This window comes from Gallinula chloropus, assembly GCF_964237585.1.
Source record: "Gallinula chloropus genome assembly, chromosome: 4".
Lineage (NCBI taxonomy): Eukaryota > Metazoa > Chordata > Aves > Gruiformes > Rallidae > Gallinula > Gallinula chloropus.
This window is the reverse complement of record NC_140088.1, coordinates 50,366,445-50,384,722: the sequence shown is the minus strand read 5'-3', so window position 1 is coordinate 50,384,722 and position 18,278 is coordinate 50,366,445.

Sequence of the window (18,278 nt, the reverse complement as noted above, 5' to 3'; positions counted from 1 at the left end):
TTAACAGTGTCGTAGCCCCCCAACCCGGCCCTCACAGTGTGACAGTTCCACAGCCCTGGTGCACAGGCGAGCAGCATGTGTGGCAAGACAGATGGGCCCGTGGGCAAAAATGCCTCAAAAGCTCCAAAGGTGCCAGAGAAACGGCCTTTTCCTTGTTCCTGAGCATTGTCTGTGAGTAAAAAAGGCCTTGGCCTGTGGCCTTTCTGCTTAGGTGGAGTTAAGACAGGAAAATGGGTTGCTGCGTCTTTAAGCCAGTGTGAAACCTCTGACTTTACTCGCATGAAATCACCGGAGTATCTGCGTTTGGTCTTTTTAAGCCCTGTCAGAGTACCGAAGGTCTGGCGCGAACTAAAGAGCCTCTCAGAAACTTGAGCTCTCTGTGAGCGAGAACAAGCACTGTCCCAAGTGTTTCTGCACTGGCTTCCTATTTTAACGTTATGACACGTGAATATCTGCACGAATATTCAGCATGAAAGGATACAGATGGGATTATAAAAGGACCCTCTTTCTGATGGGACAAAAGTAAGCAAACAGTTTTCCCAAATGGTGCTGCATGTGCAACGATAACAAGGGACAAAGTTATGTAATGTTGGCAACTTTCTGGCCAAGAAAACGATAAAAGTTTGGCATACAGTTCTCTCTCATCGCTGCTCTGTGGTTGGCTGAGAATTTTCCTTGGACTTTAAGTAGAAATTCTGTCTGGTTTTGATTTTTTTTAATTGCTTAAATTTCGTGATAATCAGTGTGGCCAGCAGGTCCAGGGCAGTGACTGTGCCCCAGTACTCGGCATTGGTGAGGCTGCACCTCGAGTGCTGTGTCCAGTTCTGGGCTCCTCACCATAAGAAGGACATTGAGGTCCTCGAGCGAGTCCAGAGAAGGGCAACCAGGCTGTGGTGAAGGGGCTGGAGAGCAAACTTTATAAGGAGCGGCTGAGGGAGCTGGGGTTGTTTAGCCTGGAGAAGAGGAGGCTGAGGGGAGACCTTATCATCCCCTACAATTACCTGAAAGGTGGTTGTAGAGAGGTGGGTGTTGGTCTCTTCACCCAAGCTATGGGTGATAGGACAAGGGGGAATGGCCTCAAGCTGCGCCAGGGCAGGTTCAGATTAAATGTTCGGAGAACATTCTTCACCAAAAAGGACGTCAGGCACTGGAACAGGCTGCCCAGGGAGGGGGTTGAGTCACTGACGCTGGATGTATTCAAAAGACGGGTAGAGGAGGTGCTCAGAGATATGGTTTAGTAGAGGATGGGTATGGTTGGACTCGATGGTCTTTCCCAACCTAGAGATTCTGTGATTCTGTATACTTATTAGGAGCCCATTTCACCCATGTTTTAAGTCACAGTATTTTCAGAAAGCAGGCTGGTGAAATATTTCTGTCATAACATAAACAGAGATCCAATCTTTTCTACATCTCAGCGAACAGAACTTGCTTGGTAAGCACAGTCGTATTACGCTGCTTTCTCAGCGGATACAGGAATGGTTAAAGTCTCCTGTGAGGAGCATAAGCTGTTAGCTCAGTGCTGCAAAGTCGTTGTGCTTTATTTAGATGAGGTATCTCATTGCTCAGAACGCAAGTTCTGTGCGTATTCAAAGGCACCGACATTAGCGGCAGGAGCGGTATTACGTATGTTTTTCTGACATGCATGAATGGATCAAGTGGCTGAACAGAAATGAACTGGATTATTTCCTTGCTGTTGGTTGTTTCTAAGTTCAGATTGAAGGGCTGTGCGGGAAACCCACACAGTCAGTAAGGTTGCATAGGTTTCACTAGACACCTGGTCTGGCTGGCCATTACTGGTGATGATGGAGCGATCCCTGTTTGAATTGCAGAACCCTGATTCATTTTGGAAAGCCGACAGCTTACAGGCAGGAGAAGATGTCTTCGTGGGACATTTCCTAAGAGAGGTGGTGGGACATAGTGCCTTGCTGAGCCATTTTGTCAGCTTACAGTCAGGCATAATGCGCACCGACAACATTGCCTTCTCTTCGTTTTTCTGCATGGAAAACCCAAATGTTTACTGGAGAGCAGGCAGAGGACATACAGGCATGGGAAGGCTGAATTTGCAACCAGGGAGGTCTTCCTCAGGAGTTGCACACTGTTTGATTGCGATGCTAGGAACACCGATACAGGCCCTTCTCTTCAGTGAGTGATCTCCACCTCTGTTGCGGTAACCCACATTAAATTCACCTTTCTTTACTATTTATTTCCAGCTTTTCCTCTGGTTTTCTTTAGGAGGAAAAAATACAACCCACTGCATAAGGGGACAAGCATAATGTTGAAAATCACTACCGTAAAAAAGTAGTAGTTATCATAAAAGATGAGTGAGACCATCTACCTTTCTTTAGAAGTGGGCTCTTGAAGACCCAAACTTTGTTTTCCCATTTTTGATTCGCAAGAATTTCAGGGTAGTTTCCTCTTCCTTGCCCTGGTTTAGAGGAGCACAGACTCATAGCCTAATTGTTTGCTACCATCTTCATTTGGGGTCAGTTGTGCTCCGAGTGAGAGGACTGGAACACTGGTATTTGTATTCGGTTCCATCATAGCGGGCAAGCGATTGGGTTTAAGCATTTTTCAGCTTAGCCGGATTCCGGTAGCATCTATGGAAGAGGCGATGGGGTTGAATTTCACTCTTAAGCGGGGCATTCAGCCCCTGAGTAATCCAGCAGTTGGGATATTGATCAGAGGAGGACTTCCTTGAGTAGGCTGGTTTTCACTGGGTTATTTATTCAGCATTTGGTTTATCTTGATGATAAGTTAATTCAGTTTACTTTGTTCTCATTCACTAGCACGTTCTCGTTACGCTTTTGTGTGCAGGCTTTGCAAAAGAACAGGAATACTTAAAATCCTTCTGACACTCTCCGAGAAAATGCTTATAGCACCCACCCCTTGAGAAAACAAACTGAAACCTGGAAATAGAAGTATTACTCAACAAAGCATTCATATAGTTTAAAATATGCTAATATTGTAAGCTATATAGACAGTGGAACTTTTACTGTAAGTGGTTGCTCAGTAGAGCGGTCAGAATGAGAACTGATTTTGTGAAACATGGAAGGCGTTTCCACTTCAAAACCAAAGAGTTTTTCGTTACTCTCTTCAGTTGCTGTCACCAACCTTGGGAGGGTTTGTATTGGTTTTAGGAGCCATCTAAACTGTGTTACCACTCTCCATCAGTTATAAAAAGAGTCCATTTCGGCATATGCTGAGTTTTGTGCTTGGGGCCAGAGTGGGAAAAATTCCTGTCCCGGCTTTTCCGGTGAACCATCCCATGCCTCGACCTCTCAGCTTGGCGGCAAAGTGTCCTTTGGCTTCGCTTCTCTTGACAGAAGTGAGCGACTGCGGGTTTGGGCTTTGCAGGAGTTGCAGCTTTTCCATAAAAGAAGTTTTACAGAAGCTTCGATGAAATAGTGTTTTCTAAGCTGTTGTGGTTTTGAACACTAAACCAGAACATCCAGCGGTGGTGTCAGTCTTTTGCATCAGGTTTTCTTGCACTAATGCGTGTTCCATCAGAAACATTTCCAGAGGTGCTAACCATGCCTTTATTGCTGGGGAGGCAGGTATGGTGGATTTCTTTCGTCTGATGCTGGTCCCATTGGAGATTAGCACACAGAGCAGTTGCTGGTGAACTTTAGGAGGAGCTGCACGTGATTCCAGGGGAACCAAGACAGGGGCAGAGCTGGAAATCAGCGCTCTCTTTTGATTCATGCCATCTTCTTTGGAGATTTTGGGTATGCAAGTGCACTCAGAAGGGTGAAGAATTTCACACGCAAATAAAGGAGGCATAAAATCCCAGTGCTGGGAATCTGAAGCGGGCTATACGGAAAATGAGGTCAACATCATAGGTTAATAAAATAGAGGTTGAGGAATCACTACTTTTCTCCATGGTGAGAGGTGGAGTTACAGTTGTAATCAAGTCATAGAAACACTAGGGGTGTTTGAAACCAGAAAGAAAAGGAATGAGTGTTTTTGTGCCGCAGAGTGAATAAATGAGTGAATAAATCACAGGCACTTAGGCTAAAGGGGGAATTGTCAGAAAGAAGAGCCTAATGATCTATTGTGCCCACACAGAAGCATTTCTTTGTTTGAGATGAATGATCTGTAGGGTGAAAGGCTTGAATTGGATTATCTTACCAAACTGAGACAGGAGGGAAAATCACATTTGAGGGCTGAAGAAAAAAGCAAACTGCATCAGAATCTCAGCGCCTTGACAGCAGGCTTCCAGCAACCACATTTTATGGCCTAATAAAAAAAATATATATATTGATCTTTTCTTTTCAAGGTAGCCTTAACTATAATGGGCTTTGCCAGCTAGCTGCAAGTCCTGCTCTCGTGTGTGCCATGTGATGTGTACAGGATTTCTGTTAAGAAGATTATTTGGGGAGGAAGGCTCTGCATCGATGTAATAATATAATTTATAGTTTGCTTTTAGAGTCTCAGAGGCTTGGAAACAGTTCCAGTTCCATGCAGGTGGGAGGACAGGTAATCACTGCGAGCAGTGCAGCTGGCAGAAATAAAGTGTTAGGAGTTCATCTTGTGTACCAGCTTGATGCAGTGAGGTGTGGGGTGTTCTGGCCCTCATCCAGAGAAGCACTTAAACAAGCTCTTTATCTGAAGCCAAGTCGCATGCATGTTTGTCCCGTACTTACTAGAAAGTAGGTGTCACAGCTTGCACAGCTGAAATTTAGGAATGTAGTTGCCTAAGATATATATGTTAAAGTAATTTTACTCCAAAAGAAGGGACTCTGAACTGTCAGCAGATCAGCTGAAAGCGAGTTGGTTGTAACTTCTGCTTCATCTGCTCGCCGGATGTTTGTTTGATCGTCTTTCATAGGCTAGATTTCGAACTAAACCCCAAAATAGTGTTGCTGTTTCCACCCATACTTAGCCTTCACATAATCACCTGGGTTTTGTTATACTTGGGAAAGATGTTTTTTTCTCCAAAAAGTGCGGGTCCTACAGACAGTGCTGCATTCAGCACTTTCCTTTTGGGAAACTGGGAAGTATGTGCTAGTTTCTAGACAAGCAACAAAGTTGGGGGAAAGAAATTGCACCCCTTCTTTTCTTGCTACTGCTGCCAGTTCCACTCTGTAGTCTTCCGATGAGCAACTGAAATGGCTGAAATTCTGCTCTGCCACTGTGAGTGCAGTTAATTAATCTGCAGCTTTTGAGCCTCAACACAACAGCTGAATACCCAGAGGTCCACTCTCTCTGCATCCTGCAGTTTTTCTGACTCAAGACAAACTGTGTACAGGATCTGTTATCAATTCCAGTGAAGGCAGTTGCAGAGTTAAGTGTCATGTTCAGCCAAAGTTGTTACAGACAGAGCTGAAGGCTCCAAACATGCAAAACTATTACCTGGATTAAGATTTTCATGTTGTTTAAGATTTTCAAACTTTTGGAAGCATCTTCAGATCCTCCTAAAAAGTAGCAGATGTTCCTGGTAAAGTGGAAACTGTCGTTTTCTTTCATGTAGAGTAAGCAAAAATAAATCAAAATGGTTAACACCTCCCCCCCCCCCCAACAAACCACCTTCTCATACCCTGATTTTAACTACTACTTGCAAACCGGGTAAGTACTTGATACAAGAGCTCCTGTCAGTGTTGTGCCGCCCTTCTCACAACGCCAGGTCATGCCGCTGCTGTGTGCTGGTGGAAGCAGCATCTACCGAGTGCCCGGGGTAGCATGATCGGGATTTCCGCTGCCATTGAACTGAATCCGCATGTTGGGGAATGGCTCGCAGAACGGGGCCATTCGGATTATATGCAGCTGGTGGGCCAACAGAATGACATTCACCTGGAGGGAACTACTGTGAATGGCCTCGACATGCCTAGGCCAAGCTAGGCCTCCGGCACAGCTGGGGTGGGGGGAGGCTCGGCAAGGTCGCCACATCCTTCAAGGGGGAAAACAACCGAGGCATAGCCGGCTGGAACCGGTGGAAGGGGAATTCCACCGTGAACAAGAAACAACAAGTGGGCGTGGTATGCAAATGCGACCTTTTCGGGCTTAACCTATAGGCAGGCTGTATTCCAGATGTATCCAGCGCTGGAACATATATAAAGCTACGAGCGGCGCAATAAAGTTGGCACCCTGTTATGATTCATATTGGATTGCTGGTGTCCGTTTTATTTTCCTTCTCGTCATCCGCACAGCTTTGCAGCTCCAACAAACCAGTAGCAGCCCCATTCCCAGAGCCCCTGAAGTGCCATCGTAACTCGGAGCGATAACTGAACCTTTGGGGAAGTGCCGCTGTGCACGCGCGGCGGTGTCACCAGCTGTAGCCGTGTTAGAACAGAGTGTCTTTACGCAATTACAGGGCAGGTGGCACCAGCCCCGTCATAGGTGGGGTAAATAATAAGTGATTGAGTTAAACCGTTACCTCAGAACGGCTCTCCTCAATTATTTCTCCTGCTTATTCAGGTTCCAAGTATCTGTTACAAGCCAGAAATTATTCTTGACTGCCTGGTTATTTGAAATGCTGGAAGTCATAACCTTCTCCAGGCAAGTCTTTTCATGGTTCTGTATGGAGGACCTCTCCCCAGACTAATAAATCTTCGTACAAAAATTTCTCTTGAATCAGGAGATACATTTTAGAAAATGTATTCCTATGCTGCCTCTGAGTAATTCTGTTGCCACTGTTCCATAGAGCCTGACTGCTGCTTTTGTCTGAGGAGTAAGGACTGGGGAGGAATGCTGGCATATACCCTTATTTAGGTTGCATGTTTCACTTTCCTCCTCAGACTCTAAGAACACCCTGCATTATTTAGTTACCAGTTTACACAGAGCATTTTAATAGCAAAAAGAAGACAAACTATTTCTTTGCCATACAGGTTTAAGAAATTTCAGAATTCTGTTTCGGTCATAAACCCCACAAACAACCCCCAAGTCAATACATCTTTTTGTTGATGGTTTTAAATACTATTTCACATCTTGCAGCTGTTTCATGAGACACAGTCATTGTTAAAGGTTAAGCATGTGGTGTAGAAGTACCTGCCGTTGTGTATAGCAGCTGTGCAGCAGGCGTTGTATCACTGCTGTCCCTTGCACAAGAGCAGACCCTTTTACAGAGCTTCTGATCAATATTCTCTGTGTATCAAACTCAAGTGTTAATCCTGACATGTTTCAGAAAGAGCCTAATTTTCAATTGCTTGTGAATCACCTGTTATAAAAATACCGTGTTTTGAGTAGTTTGATTCCTCACTAATTACACAAGTGGTGATTGTGCCTTGGAGAACAGAGCTGGGTGGTATGGGAGTGCTGGCAAATGGTGGATGCTGATCAGATGTTTTCTCCAGTAGTGATGAGGATGTCAGAATGAAGTTTTGGTACTTCAGGAAAAGGTGAACGGTCATTTTTCCAAATGGCTTCAAACTTTTTATTGAGCATTATTAGGAAGTAGTATTCTAGAGGTCAAATAAAGACAGAAGATACAGTGTAAAATGATAAACCCAATATGTAGTTATCTCCTTAGCTCAAACTTGTTGTGATGCTGTACTTATGGTAAGAATTTGGTAGGCCTTAAGAAGTAGAATTTATGCTTTGTATTGCTTTTTTTTTTTTTTTTTTTTTTTGATGTATTTCTTCAGGAAGTAGCAAACTTTCTATGGCCCTGACAAAATTTCCAATATATGCAGCAGTGCTCACTTTCACTCTGTGAAATTTCAGTTCCTGTGCTTATAAATCCACGGTGGCACTGGGAATGTGGTTTGAGATGAGGTGAATCATGGTCGAGTGACAGAGGGTACCCAAGAAGTGCAAGTAGGGTTTTCCCTGAGGATAGTAGCTCGCTGACATCCCTCTGCGCCCTTCGCCTCATCTGCTCTCCTGCAGCCTCAGCGTGGTCTTTGGGGAGCTGAGAGAAGTAGAGGGAGATTTGAAGCAATAGTTTGTGAGCGTGAAATACATCTGAGGATTTTTCCAATGGGTGTTGCTGTCCCGAGGGGGCAGAGAGCCACTGCAGTGACTCTGCTGCTCAGTAACCTGCCTGCTAAGTCTGGAGGCTCATACACTGAGCAGAGCATTTCCCAGAGTCTGTGCGGGAGACACTGGGTCATGCCAGGTCTAACCCTGTTGTGCCCCTTGGCTCTGAGGGTGGTTTGCTCTGTTACCTGCCTGGTAGACGGATATTAGCAATACAAGATGCTGAAGGGCAACTGGTATTTTTTACGTATATTTTTTTCATGTCAGAGACGTGGTGGCTTCATCACAATTTTATCATTCATTGAATCTGAGTCAAGTGGCCAAAAAATCTGAGCAACATCTATTCCCATGGCAATACCTGACAAATGTTTTCACTCCTGGCCAAGGGGACAGTTCTCTAATGTCATCAAGGAAAGAGCTGTTTGGACCATGCTGGTGGACATGCCTTTAATTGGGATGGGGAGTTAGGGAGGCTGGATGCTGCCTGTGAGTACTGCTATGTGGGCATCTCAGTTTGGATGGGAGGCTCGGTTTCAGAGCAAGTCACACCACTGAGCTTCTCTCTGTGGCGACGGGTGGTTTTGGAGCATCGCTGCTGTAACGGGGCGCCCCAGCTCGGACCACGGGCCCAGAAGCTGTAGCCACGGTGTCCTCCGCACCCAGCGCCCCGGTGCCATCCTGTCGCCCGGGGCTGCCCCGTCCTGCCCTACCCGGGCAGGGAGGTGCCGCAGAGGCGGGGGTTGAAGGCAAAGTGGCTCCGCGGGAGCGCGGCCGCTGCCCCTCGGCCCGGTGCCCCTCTCCGCCCGCCGGCCGCCCTGCCTCAGGGGAGGAGGCTCCGGGCGGCGAGAGGAGCGGCGGCTCGGTCGCCACCGGCACCGGGCATCAGCAACCGGGCGGTCGGCGAGGAGTCGAGCCCGTGCCGTTCCGTGCCGCGCCTTGCCGTGCCGCGGGCGGCATGGATTGGGAGCTCAACCTGCTCCTCTACCTGGCTCTCTTCCTCCTCCTGTTACTGCTGCTGCTGCTGCTGCTCTGCCTGCTCCTCCGGCAGCTACGGGGGTCGGCGGGCGGCGCCCTGGGCGCCCCGCCACGCCGCCGCCCGCCGCCGCGGCAGCCCTGGGGTGCGTGCCGGGAGCTGTGAACCACCCGTTGCCGCGAAACACCCGTCTTCGCCGCCACCTCGGGCCACCCCGCAGGTGAGTCCACCGCTTCTCCGGGCGGCAAGAAGCAGGGAGGGACGGACGGAGGGCCGCCCCCGTTTCGCCGTGTCCCCTGGGGAGGCACCGTCCGGGCGCGCTCTGCGGCTCCTGCTCTGTCCGCTTCCCCCGCTGAAGCGCTCCCCCGCGACCGCCCTCTGATCCGCTGCTCTCTGAAGTGGCTGGGCTCGCAAGGCAAAATTCGGGCGGGGGGCTGGAGGTGAGCTCGCCCTGCAGCTTTTGCTCTGTGACAAAGTATTACAAAATGCCCCATGGGCCCCCTTGGCAGAGGAGATTATGTTGATTTTACCTTGGCGTACCGAGATCTGAATTTGTCCCGATTAGAGGCTTTTTACGTGTAGCTTTTTTAATTACTTCTTTTTTACTTTAACCACATCTAACCCAGTTTTCCTCCCTTTATCCCACAGGAATTATTCCTTCATATAAAATGCTAAGTAGACTTCAGTCCCCATAGGTGGGGACAGACCTGGCAACATCCTGTGGCTGACCTCTCCCCATCCCTGATGTCCCCAGGGTCCGCTTTGGCTCCAGCACAGCCCCTGCTGTTCCCTGGGCAGTGCCGGGGGCCAGTGTCTGCAAGGTGTGGTCAGGGGGCCCTGGGGCATGGTGCACCCTCCTGCTTGCTGCCCACATCCTGTGAGCGAAGCACAGAGTAGTGACTCTGTTACTGGGCCTTTAGGGAACTAAAAGGTCTGCTTGAAGAAGACCTTTGGCGGCCTTCAATAGCTCTTTTGTACTATGGTGGCTTTCAGAAAGAGCGCTCTAGCAAGTGTGAGTTCTGTGGTTGTGTATGACGCGCACCCTGCCACGTTTTGGTTCTGTTGTTTATTTATGAAAGCCTCTCACCATTCCCACATTTCTCAGCACAACAATCTGAGAGTGGAGCATCTGGGAATGGCTTTGGATGGCTCGAATGGCATGCAGATACCTGCTGGGTCCCTGAGGCAAAGGGAAACTGCTTGGTAATGCACTGAGCCAGGCTTTACTGAGCCATTGGGATGGCAAGTGGCAGACCCTGAAGCAAACCACCTTTACTTAGCAGGGCAAAGAAGGAAAGCTCTGCAGTGAGTTTCTACACCGTGGTGAAGGGTAGACTCTGATTTGTCCTTACGGGAAGGTCGTGTGGAGAAGTTAAGGATAGGTGTATCAGCTGTGCAGTAAGCTTGGCAAAAGGAAATATAAGTGCTCTAGAGCTGGTGTTCTTGTTTAAATGCGTGGGGTTTGTTCTTAGGGTTTTTTTATGTCACATTAAAGCAGCTGTTGGAGGCAGCCAGATCTCCAGCATTGCTGTGGGGTGTATTTTACAGGGCAGGATGCTGCTAATTCAAACAAGTTCCTCTCAGTACACAGTCTGCTGTGTTCACACCCGCCGCGCCTTTCTCTGTCGCAAGGCAGCATGCTGCGAGGACGAGGGCTACGTAAAGAGGCCACAATGCCCATACAATGTCCCAGCTCCCCAACCCCTGCTGCAGTCAGTCTGAACCCTCTTCTGCTGACTGCTGGGTCATTTGTCATCAGGGGAAGAACCTATTGAGAGTGCAGGGGTAACATTAAAAACAAGTGGGGAGAGGCCTTACTCCAGAGGGTGTTGGCACTGCTCTAGTTCTTCTTCCATATGGCTGGCCTTGGTGTTAGACTGCAAGCTTTTGAAATTACTGTGTGCTCTGTGCTTTATGTCAGCCTCTTATTTGCATCAGTATGGACCCTGTCACCACCTATACAACACCTATCTGCTTTCCCAGGGCTTTGCAAGTCACAGAACACTTGTGAGTTACAGGACACTACTAGTATGGGAAGCTTGGAGCTGGTGTCATCCTGCCTCACACACCTCAGCCACAGGGATTTCTGTCTGTAGCCAGCTGGTTGGATCTGGGGAGGTCAAGACTGTGCCTTCCACTGCCCAAGACAGCTCTTCTGTGGTTCTTGGACCCTGAGGCCATAAACGGGTCACACAGGCAGGAATGGCAGTGCTTCCCAGCATGCTCCTGCACCACGAGGATTTCAGTGCATAGGGTGACAAGGACAAAGTCAGCTTTGCTGAAGGAAATTCTGTCTGTCAAAATCATACAGAGCTGCAGCATGAGTGAAGGCCAGAGCCTCAATTCTCCCTAGTCTGGCCATGCCTGGTGCCCCAGTTGCCTTCCTGTGCTCTTGGGTGGGCTTTTTCAGACTCGTGGTTCAGAAAATTATGAGAAAAGAGTACTGTGCAGGTTTTCCTGACTGTGACCAGTCAGCCTTAAAACTGTAGGGTTTCCTTGTTCTTCCTCTGTGAAAATGGAGAGGATGATTTTGGCTTCATGTCGGTGATTAGAAAGAAGAGTCATTAATGGTTTTGCTCAATTAATATAAGTAGCCATAAAACTGTAAAGCATTCTCTGCATGGGCACCTTTATACCAGCTGACTTTGCAGATAAGTAGCCCTGCAGTATTTCAGAATAATGCAAACAGTTGGGGCACTTTTAATAACTTGGCTTGCAGAAGCACTTCATACTGTATTGCATGAAATAGAGATAATCTGATTTTTGTAATGACTCTTCACAAGTGTGACTGACGGGGCACAGGCTGAGTTACCTTTATTTGGACAATGGAAACTAATAGATGATTTTGCTCTGATATATCTGCAGGGCAATAGAAAAGTTTGGAGGGACTACTCAGTTAAACGTTTAGAATAAGTTGGAGGTTATCGGTTCTTTGGTTTGTCTTGCTTGCCGTGGAAATGTGGGGTATTTATTCCTATTTGAAATGCAGTACTGGTATGAAAACAAGAGGAGTGCTCCTTGGAAGTAATCTCCATATTTCAATGCTGTCACTCACAGCATAATTTAGAAGGACAACCAGGGGAGTTGTTTGTTGTCACATACACGAGAGGCATCAAACATCTGCACCGTTCCAATGAATTTCTTTTTCTTGATACGGTTTGTAGGGCACAGCTGTGGAGGCAACACCTTCCCCTCCAGTGGTATGGTCACGGGGCAGAAAGGTGAATGGAGCTCAAGCTCCTCTGCACTGATGTGGTATCCGATTGTTTTTCCAGATGAAGACTGACACTGCTGATAGCCCCTGGTCTTTTTGCTCAGAGAGGGGAACAGGCCATCCTTTGCTCAAAGAGAGCTTGTCTCACTGTCCAGAGCTCTTCTGGGAAGTTTCTATATTCCCAGTGTCCAGCTTCACAAAGAAAGACATGCACCGGTTTTCTTAATCAGTGATGAGAGGCAGAAGTCAGCTGAAGGCTGTGAAAGATTAGGCAGATGAATCATCCTGGGAAGACGTAAACAAATAAACTGTGGAGTGAGAGAAACACAAGATGTGATCATTAGTAGTAAATTAATCCTGAGTTTGCAAAGCAACAGAAGTGTCCTGTGCATTGATGAACTGTGTACACACAGATATCCTGTCCTAGGAGGGGGTAAGGTCTCCTTTATGTTCAGCCCTGTTCTGGCCTGGGTGCTGTCAGGACACCTCATTACTAGGCTGCTGTTAACAACCGGAGGAAATTCAGATAAGACCAGTGAAAAGCCTTTGGGGAATTTAGAAAGAAAGAATAAAGCAGTTAAATATGTGTGCTTTCCTTAGCTGGCAGCTATAGGGGAACCCCAACATCTGCAAATACTTGAGAGATACAGACACTGAGGAAGAAGATGATTCATTTCACATAATCTGCAACTAGTCATAGTAACACAGAGTACAGATAGGGACTAGTAAAACTAATAGCAGGAGAAAGTACTTGTCAATAAAATGTGTTAAGAAGTAATCTCCCAAGGAAAGTGTACAAAGCTCAGTGTTTGTGTGTTGAAAACTAGACCGTGCACAGGAGGGAATAAAGCTGTGCTTTTATGAAGAGGCACTGGCTATGTAACCACCTCTTTTCCCATCTCCACATTAAAAGACACAAAGGCTCAGCGGACTAAAATCATTTCCAGTGAGGCCTGAAGAATTACATCAGGAATGTCCTACTCTGGGCATATGCAAATACTCTAAACCAACTGTGACAACCTGATGGTTAATGTGGTATGAGTGTTTTCACAGTGACATGTAGGGTAGCTCTACTCACAGCCACAGCTCAGTAGCTTTAATTTCTCGGCATTCCCAAGCAGCTCTTTGTTCTTTTGCTTCCCTTCACATGTTGTTGCATCTCTCAAACTTTACTTTGAAAATCCACTTCTATGGAGAGCTATCAAAACTCTCACAGTCATTTAAGGCCTGTTTTGAGGTGCCATGGTGGGACTTAAGCCTGAAAGGTTTTCCATTCACATCTGAGCTGAGCCACCGGCTCCTGCAGCTTGTGTCACGCTCAGAAGGCTCAGTGCTGGTTTGAGAGTTCCAGCTCCTGGATTCAGGTGGGTGGATACACATCTGTTTCCATTTTCAGGAAGCTCTCTAGATCCTGTGATGCAAGAAAGTGTTTGAAAGGGAGGAAGGTTGTTAATCAAGTTCTTGCGGTTGTATCTCCCTCGTGCAGGAAACATCAGATGCTTTTTTCAGATGGATGGAAAGGACTTTAAATGCACAGAGCTTTCAATGCAGAAAATGATGGTCCATCTGATTTGGACTTACAAGAGAAAATTTGGGAGCTTTGTTAGATTGATACTTTATCACTTCCATTCTGGTAATGACTGAAAGTTTTAGAAAATGGGGAATACGTTACCTGATGTAGTGACAAAAGTGGAAGTATCATTCAGTTCTATGCGAGCCCGTGGCAATTAGTGGAGGAATTGTTTAAGGAAAGCCTCACAAATTCAAATATTATATATTTTTCACTAAAAGTGTGGGGGTTTTGGTGAAATTCAGCAACATATCCTTCTGCTGACTTCTCTCTGAAAATGCACGTCCTTTATTTTTTATTTGAGAAAAACAGACTTCAGAAGAGAGTATGTCAATAGCAATGGTCTTAAAATAATGCTCCACTTTTTCTGGATTTATTATTTTTTTAATAATCAAGGATGAAATGCATGTCTTCAATCTGCTTGGTTTATTTTTTCTGTCTTTCTTGGTGTTCTTTAGAAAATAATTTTGTACTCTTTTTCTGAATCTGTCTTGATAGATACAGGACTCTGCAAAAAGGGTTAAAAGACCAGGTCTCTACTAGGTGGAGATATGGAATGACAGCAGAATGCAAATTACTGTCCATTCCAGTCTTTGTACACCAGAATCTCTGTGTTAGTAAATGACGCTTCTGTTGTCCAATATACAGCTTTCAGTATCTTTAAATGCTGAAGTAACTACAAGTCTGCTGTGATCACCAAGGTGTATTCCCAGCTCCTGGGAGCTGGTGTGTGCCAGCACGCATCTCCCCTCACCTGTAGGCTCGGGCGACAAGATCTCAGGAGGGGACACAGCCGGGACAGCTGACCCAAAGGGATGTTCCATGCAGTATCACATCTGCTCAGCAGTAAAAGTTGAGAGAAAGGAGGAGGAAGGGGGGAAGGGACATTCGTTATTTGCAACAGTTGTCTTCTGGAGCACCCGCTATGCCTACCGAAGCCCTTTTTCCCAGGAAGTAGCTGGACATGGCTGCTGATGGGAAGTAGAGAATAAATCTTGTTTTCCTTTGCTTTCACCTGCAGCATTTTGCTTCATTAAACTGCCTTTAGCTTGCCCCATTAATTATTTTTCCCCATTTTATTTTCTCCCCTGCTCTCCTCCTGAGGAGGGGAGTGCTAGAGCAGCGTGGTGGGCACCTGGTGTCCAAACTCCATATAGATTAATGTTACTGGGAGCTGTTTCATTATCAATATTATTAAGATATCAGAATGTAATAGTTGGTGTCCTTAATAACATGGTACAAGTTATAATTTTACGATTGGTACAGAACTAATAATTGCAGAAACTTTCAAAGCATGCCAATGATATTAAAACTTTTGCACAAAGTGATACATTAAACCAAGATTAAAAAAAAGAAGACAAATATAATGCTAAAAATTATTTCCCTGGCTTGGCTGCAATATCTGTGTATTGACTTAAGAAACATAGAATGACCTAGAGTTTTTTCTTTATCTTATTACCCTACCAAGTACTGTAGAGAAAAAAATACCAATTGCTTCTTACCTTAATATTGTCTCCTTTTAATAGCATTTTGGATAGCCAGTTAATGATTTGAAAAAGCAATTTGAATTGTCTAAGCAACTTTGTAGGAGCTGATGTGAGACAAGTGATTATTAGAAAGAGCATGATGGATGTAAACTTACAGCCAGACCTGTAGCCTGTACACACATGCTGCTGTTCCTCCCACATGTGATTAGCAGGAGAGATTTTCAGTAGTACGGGGACAGGAGGTCAACAGGAGCCGTAGAGAATTGTTTACCTAAAGCTCAGCAGAGTCCTGAGCTGCAATGTAGCTGGTCATTTGTTCACGCCTTATTAAAATTTATGCTGCATTAAGGACACTGTCAAGAGGCAGCTCTTTGTCTTAACGAATGGTAATGAAGTTTTCGGAGGTATCTGATCTTTCACAAGAGATCATCTGTCTTTGGTGGCACAGGTTTTGCTGGAGCCTTGATTGATTGCTGAGGACAAGTTTAGTTATTCTGCTTGGTGAGGAAGGATCTCTGGCGTATATTTTTCCTCTTTCCTTTTCTCTTTCGCTGGGGTGATTGATGTACTCGAGCCAGTCATTTCTACTTGACGTGAATGCCGTGTAACATCAGCTGTGCGATGAAAGCTCAGTATTCCCATACTGAAACTGATAAAAGCCTCCCCCAAACCAGCTCAGATCTTCATGTTATGACAGTGGTGCCAGCTTGCTGGCCCTTTGGATGGCCCAGAGCTGCTTCTGTGAGCCATATGGGATGCTGCTGGGCAGAGGGAGCCACATGAGGAGTGAAGGATGGGCAGGAAGAAGGGGAACAGGTGTTGCTAGTAGAGAGGGGGGCAGGCTTGTTTACTTGCAGAGGAGGGTGGGAAACAAAGAGGTTAAGAGGAGTGGGAGAGGCAGCTGACTGGGTTTTCTGGAGAGTGGTGGCTCAGGTGTTGCCTGCTGACCTAGCTAGTAATGATGCCCTCTGGAGTTCCTCAGTGGATGTTTGTCAAGAGAAGCAGGTAAGGATGGAGGGGCCTAGGAGAGAAGAGATTGAGGAAAAGCAAATGGCTTATGTATGTATTTTGCTGTACTTGGTTTCTGACATGCAGAAAAGAGCAGATGCCCTGACTGGTGACCTACCTCTGTGGAGGTCTGTTTGGGGTTTGGATTTGTTGTTTTTTTTTTCTTTTGTTTTCTTCAGCCAATAATTTCCAGAATAATGAGCTTTTATGAATCATTAGATAATGAGACCTCTCATGCTTTCTTTTGCCAAATCTGGGCATGAGACCCTGGGGCTGTGTGGACTTGCTGCTGTTATCTTCACCTCTGGACCCTCAAAGAGGAATCAGCCACCTCGTGCCAGGCATGGGAAGAGAGGTCATCGGAGAGGTCCTTGTGCCCCTGTATGTAGCAGGGGGACCCCAAGCCAGCACATGGGGACGCGTGGAAGGGTATCTTAACACGCTCCCCAGCACTTCTATGGGGAATGTAGTGTCTGCACAGAGATTTTTCTGTCTGCAAGCACAGCTTAACACCCTCCTGCAGAGGGATGAGATGTGTCTTGCCTTAGGGTGGGGTGTCCTCTTTCTCTTTAAAACTGGGGGGAAAAGGAGTACATCTTTATGACCTTTTCATAAGGCCCTAATGAAATGATCTCATTAAGAGTGACTTATGGTAATTTGTCAGCAGTTGAAGTGATGTAAATGACTTTGGTGTTAAAATGCATATTTTGGTTAAAATAGAAGTCTTCATGTTTTGTAACTCTGATTTACAGAAGTCTGCTTTAACTGACCTGTCTGTGTCTGTTGCCCTGATTCATATATGAAATCCTGGAAGACTCTTCAGCTGTCAGACAATTATAGATGCTTAGCAGAGGAATTAGAGGTCTGCAGTACGTTACTGTGCAAAGAATAAGTGCAAAGGAAAAGATGATTCATCACTGCTCCACACCAGCCCTGTATTCACCTAACTCATTTGAACACAGCTGAATTCAGTCACCTTGTAGTAAAAAAGCTGGGAGGGAAATATGCCACACCTGGTCTGTGTGAGCACCCCTGGTCTCCCCAGGCAGCTGTGTTTGGCAAAACCCTGCTACCTTAATTCCTCAGTTGGGGAAACTGAGGCATAAGCTTGCTCTGAGTGTGCAGAAAGTCAGAGTTAGTGGCAGGGAGACAATGAAAGCCTTTGGTGGGGATCACCAGTGAGGAGCATGTGTGCCTCCTGAGTGTGGGCTGAAGGTCTCACCTGCCTTGAGCTCTTTGGTGGCTGAAGTTGAAAGGGCTTAGAGCTGTGCCTGCATGTACTGTTACCTGCTGCTTAAATGCTGACCAGAAACCCAAAAGGGGTTAATGATGCCCCGTAACACTCTCCCCCCTGCCAGCCCCTGCCTCAACAAATCAAACTAGGGATTTCAAACACTCCAGAAAGGGCTTTATAATGCTAGATAAACAAAGCTTGCAACTTGGGATGTTGGAGAGGGTTCAGAGGAGGCCACAAAGATGATTAGGGGGCTGGAGCACCTCCCCTACCAAGAGAGGCTGAGGGAGCTGGGCTTAGCCTGGAGAAGAGAAGGCTGTGGGGGAACCCCATTGCAGCCTTCCAGTCCCTGAAGGGAGCAGAGGAACAGGAGGGGAATCAACTTTTTAAAAGGGTAGATAATGGCAGGACAAAGGGGAATGGATTGAAGCTAAAGGAGGGAACGTTTAGATGAAATATTAGGGGGAAGTTCTTTACAGAGAGTAGGGAGGTGCTGGAACAGGCTGCCCAGAGAGGTGGTGGATGCCCCATCCCTGGAGACATTCAAGGTCAGGTTGGGTGGGGCCCTGAGCAACCTTGTGTAGATCCAGGCCTGTGGCAGGGACTTGGAACTCTGTGATCCTTGGGGTCCTTTTCAACCCAGACTATTCTATGATCTTGGGGGAAATGCAGGTTTTTTTCCCTTTGTCCTGTTGCTGGGTGAAAGGCAGGTGAAACTGCTTAAGGGGAGAAGAGTTTTTACTGTGATGCCCTGTGGGTGGCTTCTTACTAGGTGATACATTGAGGAAACTTGCTTAAGGAGCCCCCAAAAGTCCTCCCTTTGATAGCAAGATGGTGGTGCTAAGACCCCAAACAAGTTTCCTTTCGAACCTCCCTTT